The sequence below is a fragment of the Strongylocentrotus purpuratus genome, unplaced genomic scaffold, assembly GCF_000002235.5.
Source record: "Strongylocentrotus purpuratus isolate Spur 01 unplaced genomic scaffold, Spur_5.0 spur5_scaffold_3, whole genome shotgun sequence".
In the NCBI taxonomy this organism is placed as follows: Eukaryota; Metazoa; Echinodermata; class Echinoidea; order Camarodonta; family Strongylocentrotidae; genus Strongylocentrotus; species Strongylocentrotus purpuratus.
Window position 1 is genome coordinate 29080616 of NW_022145609.1, and position 6464 is coordinate 29087079.

Sequence of the window (6464 nt, forward strand, 5' to 3'; positions counted from 1 at the left end):
ACTGACTGCACAAAGCAATAATTATGATCATATGAGAATATTAAGAGATATTAAGTAATGGACTACCTCATAGTAAACCTAACTCCAGGAAATAATGTAAGTTTCAGAGAGATTTATTGTATTATTGTCTAATAATCTACAAGATTCACCAGCAATATTTATGAGAAAGGAATAAAGCAAACTATTATTAGCGTAATGTACATTTGTAAAGGGTTCTCTAATTTCAAGATATTTTTAACTGGCTCACAATTTTTAATAGGACTTTCAGCTAAAATTTGTTGGGTGTCAGTTTCCTTTTTTATAGAAGGAAATCAAGTAAAGACACAGTTGTTTTTACTCTCAAACAGATCACAAAATTTGCTTAAATTATGTAATTATATTCTAGACCCAGGGCCGTATTTGTGCTTGTGACACCAATTTTTTCAGATTTTTGTGTTATGAACAATGATAAATAAAATGCACCAAAATATTGATGTCAGAGTATGAAAAATAGTGGAATATAAAAAGAATGCGTGACATTACCTGTAACAAAAACAGCAAAGCAAGCGAAGTAAGCAAGTGACTTCATGGTGTACACGTAGTTTCCTTAGATGTCACTTTTCTTTAGGATTAATTAAAATAATAACAATTCTACGATTGATCACAGCTTTGTACTACTTGACCGGTACCTTCAAGAAGTTTAGAATGAGTAAATTTAAACTATAATACACACAAGGACTTAAACCTGATATATATATATATATATATATATATATATATGACGTAACAATTAGAACCGGAAAATAGAGGATTTGCGTCAATTAGAGGGTTAATGATTATATTAATCGAAGGGATTATCCTGGAGGTTCAAGGTAATGGTGGGTAGGGAACATCTGTTCTAAAGAATTAAAAACTACGATAAGGACGTATCTAATCTCAAGAAATGGTACAGTTTGGATCCCATAAATAGATCCTCTTAAAGAAAAAATGTATTAATGTATCAATTGTTATCTATGTTGAGTGTAAACAAAATCTGCAATTTAGTCATTCAGACGCAAATGATTTCTATCAATAAACCGTTTTAAATGAATAAAGAAAGAAAGAAAGGGACGAACTTTCAGAAACGTCTGGAATGAAAAAAAACTTCTTATTCATAAAAACAAAACAATTCTGCCAATGTTTAGAAATGTTTGCGAATGAATAGGATGAACGAATATAATATCTTACTAATGATATTAAAATACTGAATAAGCCGTGCTCAATAGCAAAGTTAAATGCAATTAACAAATTATCACACTTATTCAGTGAAAACTTACACTTGAAGGACAAAATACTGATAATTATGTAAACCAAGGTCACAGTTTTAACGATAAATCTTTTTCTAACTTATAACGAAAGTTTGATAATTTTGTCTAAATTTTAAGGTCGTACACATTCAAACCAGCCCGAACAACTTTCAGATTTTTGAAATTCTTAGTTTAGCTGTAGACGGCAAAGTGTCCAAAATTATTGACATCCCGCACCATCCTAAATGATGTGTTTAATCAAACAATCGCGATTAATTGCCTTGTTTTAGATTACCGTTCATTTTACGTTGATCCTGTATCTTCCCATACAATAACCACACACTACTTTTTTGTAAGATGTTAGATATATGAAGATTTTAGAGATTTGAAAAAGGGTAAAAGTGAAATATACTTCTTTATTAAAAGAATGTACACGCAGGTAGCTGCATCAAACCAGAAATACCACATTTGCTTTCTAACTCTAAACATAAATCACATTATATTGTATTATGTTCCTGTTAATGGAGACCTTTGTTGCAAAAACCCGTAGGCTTATTTTCAGATAGCTTGAATAAACTTTAAGAAAGGAACGTAACGATTTTCCCTCGTATGTATTTGCTCGAGAATCAAATCTTAAAAGATAATATACACGTAAACCTCTTACAAATCTTCCTCTTATCTCTCTCTCTCTCTCACTCTCTCTCTCTCTTCTCTCTTCCATTCTTTTTTGTGTCTTCCTTTCTATCTGTCTTTCTCTCTCTTTCTCTTTCTCTCTTTTCCTTTCACCCACTGTCATACTCACACCCGTTAAACATTTTCGTACTGTATACCGATACGTCAAGAGTAGACTAAAAGCTTTTATAATGCCACATTTAAAAGCTTTCGTATTGTATAATCATTAGATTATCACGCTCCCAACGTCACTAATTGCGAGAAGGCTGGTAAGATATTCTCCAAATATTATCTTTTACTTTAAAAATGATCATATACAGAGAGAGAGAGAGAGAGAGAGAGAGAGGTTCTATGAGAGATTACAGTCCTTGGGTCATACTCAGAACAGGTGATGTGTTGCAGAACATGATATGATTATCTAGAACTTGACATGCAAGAAAGACTTATGATAAAGTACGACAGGTGAGAGAAAATTGTATAATTTATCTTTAAAGAAATCTTTAGTCATATCTCCTGGTCAAATAATAAAGTGATTTTTTTTTTAGATGTTCATCTGGCAGATGTCCACGTGCAAGAAGTGATTTTTCTCTTTGTTAACGATTTTGTATTTTTGTGGTTAAAGGGATAGTTGAGTTCTGTTGCGGAGGGCGCTACACAAAATGATTTTTGTTTTGTGAGATAATGAAAAACTGAGTGTCAAATTTGAAAGAACATAATATTTCAATGACAAAATCATCTTTGTTTGGTCAAAATCGGTTCAGAGAAATATATAGATTTCTAATACTTTTGTACCACCACAAATATTAGATATTTTGAAAAATTTGAAAAAACCGTTGAAAAAACGAAATAACGCCTTTTACGTCGTATTTCAGCCAATGCTGATGTTGGCTTTTTTGTTGGCATTTTCGTGTTGCTTATATTACTCACAATTAGCCGGCTTATGTATTGTTATTTTTAATTGAATAATTAATTAACGGTCACCGTGTTTTTTTAAAAAGCGGAGCTGAATCGTATTGGCTAAATTTCACACATTCTAGGGTCTAAAATTACCTTCATAGCAATTTTAGGTTCGAAAAGGGCACTATAAATGTCATAGATAAGAATAAGAGCAATAACCATGCATTTTGAAGGCATTTGCAGTCTGAAAACAGAACTCAACTATCCCTTTACGCCTCGGTCACAAATGCCATTACGAACTGCTACGAACGCAGTATACGAACGATTTTCAGACAATGGAAATTCGGGAAGACAATGGCAAAACAGAGAGATTCGTACGAAATTATTGTTCTAACATGTACAAACCTTTGTGACCGTAGCATTAGTAATTTAAACGTCTCATTGGAATAACGTCATTGGCATGATTGGGAATTTTTTAACTTGTGCTTCATTGTACTCATACTATCGTCCTCAAGAGTAATTTGTCTTTCGTCAGCCTTCTCCTTTAATATGTTCTGTTTTTTTAATTCGTACTCAGTTCTTTCATTAACTTTGTCATTGATTTCATCATGTGTAAATGATAAAAGTGCACTTTAATCATGTTAATAACAGAAGCTTGACCCCCCATGAAAGACTAATTTTATCAAGTGATGTTAAAGGGCTATTAGAATGTCAGTACAGCTGATGTAATCATTATATATTATGACATATCATCCTCTCCTCTCTCTCTCTCTCTCTCTTTCTCTCTCTCTCTCTTTCTTTTTCAACCAACGTTTAGGAATCATATAAACATATGTAAAATACTCTAAAATGAACCTATAATGCTATTATGTAACGAATTATAATTATTAGATTGTCAAGATTCTGTTTATTTTCTTGCTGGTATAAGCTTATTACCAAGCCGATTACGACTGAACCTTTGTGACGTCATCCTTTCCTACTTCATATCATTAAATTCATTTTTTTAATCTGACAGCCTTTTATGATCTCCTTACTAGATTATCAAAAGAGATATGCATTTTTAAAAAAATCCGTACGTAATTGTCAAATCTGTCTTTTGGGACCACCAAGAGGTGAACCAAAAAAGTGGCCATTGTACAATGGTGGATTGTTCTTCAACACACACTTCAACAACACAAACAAAATGGCTTTGTAAAATATATTACCATCTGTATATAATCTATATTGTAGTAATTGATCTGTTTATGTTCACATACATCTGATGTTATTCAAAGTTACACTCTGCAACATCTAATACGATACACATTACTTTAAATGAATTCACTTTTGATTAGTCAATTCGTGATGATAGCAAAAATAATTATCATCAACTTTAACGGAATCTACCAATTACGTTTGTATTCATTATGCATTTTCTGATCCAATAATTAAGTCAATTTAACAAAATAAATACGAGGGAATCAGCGGCTGACGAAGGATAGCAAAGCAATTTAATATTGATTTCACTCAAACAATCCAATGAATAAAAAAAAACATGTTTTAATCAATAAAGAGCGTGAGTATAGAATTACATACAAATAAACTAAATGTTATGAAATCAAGATCAACCAGGAAAAATGTAACCATTTTTGTTGAATAATTTCTCTACGGTTCGTACACTGAGTCGAACCTGTATATTAGGGCCAATCAATTTGAACACAAATAGTGGCCATTGTAGATAGGTGGCCTTTTTATACAGGTTCTTCAACACACATTTTCTTCTAGAAGGAAGCAACGGGGGTGACCACTGTAAACAGGTGGCCATTATAAAGGTGTGACCACTAGCTGGCTGGTTTGACTCTATTTAACAGTTCGTCACAACTAGTGTTAATAATTTCGTAATGGATGCCAAATACTTTGTCGGAAGAACCTAAGCGCAATGCATTTCAGCTTGCTTACAAAGGACTCTGTCAATTCACCTTGAATGCATATAAAGAAAAATCTGACATGCACTGATAGCATAGCTTTCAGGCATCTCGGAGCATGACCTATACTAACAAACGATTTGAAGGTCGTTCGGCGGCTTGGTTCTGGAGAAGATTTGCTTAAATTAAAGGGACTTGGTGACATTGTTCAGATGAGAGATAGTGGTGCTAAGGTAGTGACTTCAATGCTAGATGTACAATTAAAGATAATCTGAAAATTTGAGTGAAAACGGACCATTATTAATGATACAAATTGGGGAAAACTGATCTGATAGATACCTTAATTCTCTCAAGTATATTATCGCAATTTAATTACATTTAGGTGAATTATAAGTCGTCACAAAGCCATACATTGGCTCTACATACCATTGACAGATTTTTTTAATAGCTAGCCTGTTTTATGTCTTTTTTTCATGGAAAAACGATTGGGAAAATTCAAAAATGATTGGGAGAATGATTGATTGTTAATCACTGTTAGAGGGTGTTGCACAGTGACGCCTTCAAAGAAAACCATAGATATCTTCGTGGTTTGAGAATTTTTTCAGGATTTTTTGCATATCAGAGGGTTAGTACAGTAGAAGGAATAATTATTATAGTAACATTTTATACACAAATTTAGCTATTTTGTTCATCAACCTTCAACAATGTTACCGAGTCACTTTAATGTCCTTCCCGGCTGAGCTACGTGTACATATAGTTCGAACTTCTTGAATGAAATGAGCATTTGGTCAAACCAGTAAGTTTCAAAACCAGAGCGAAGAAACAATTACATCCATATCATGGTGAATTGGCACATGATGTGATTTCCCTACTATCTAAACAACTGTGTTTTACATGTCATCATCATCCATTCATCGCGATATCAATTAGAAAATGTGTTGCAGTTAACCGTGGAAGATCAACAGCTATGTTGCTTGATATCCAAGATCGTTATCTCATACTGTAAGTATATATACACTCATGCAGCTAAGATAAACATAGCAACAACTCAAATATTGAAAAGCCACTCTCTTTTGCCATTTATTTCCTAAATGATGACACGCAACGCGATCGCAAAATCAACTTAAGGCAATTTAAACAGCCCTGTCTATCACATTTAGAAAGGCGAAAACACTTCAACGCCGTATAAAGTAATCCAAACATGATTTCTATAAGATATACGAAACGGAACTATAATTGCCAATCAGTACATTTTTCAAAAGTAGTTTCAATTTTTGTATGCCTTTTTTTTTTCTGCGGATATAATTGTTAACAACAACAGATAATAGTTTGTAAAAAAAAACATACATCAACATTCTTTTAGCAAAAGGTGAATCTTGTCGCAGATTACAAAATATATATGGGTAAAGACAATTGTTGTGCGAGTTTAATGATCTAATATTTCCAATATACTAATACTAAACGGCCAATAGCAGAATCCAGCTCTGCTTATTGCCCCATTACTTGGTAATGGAAGACTTGAGGAAATATGTACACTTTTTTTCTACAGACCTGGAAAGCCTTATATTTATATCGTATATCAAACACAGAGAGGGGTGATGAGAACAAGTGAGCGTAGAAAGAAATTAGGAATAAGAGTCGGAAATCAAAGAAGGGAAAGAGTTTCAACAACGGAAGCATATTATACTACTTGGGCTAACAATTATGCTTTCAGATATTTTCTATC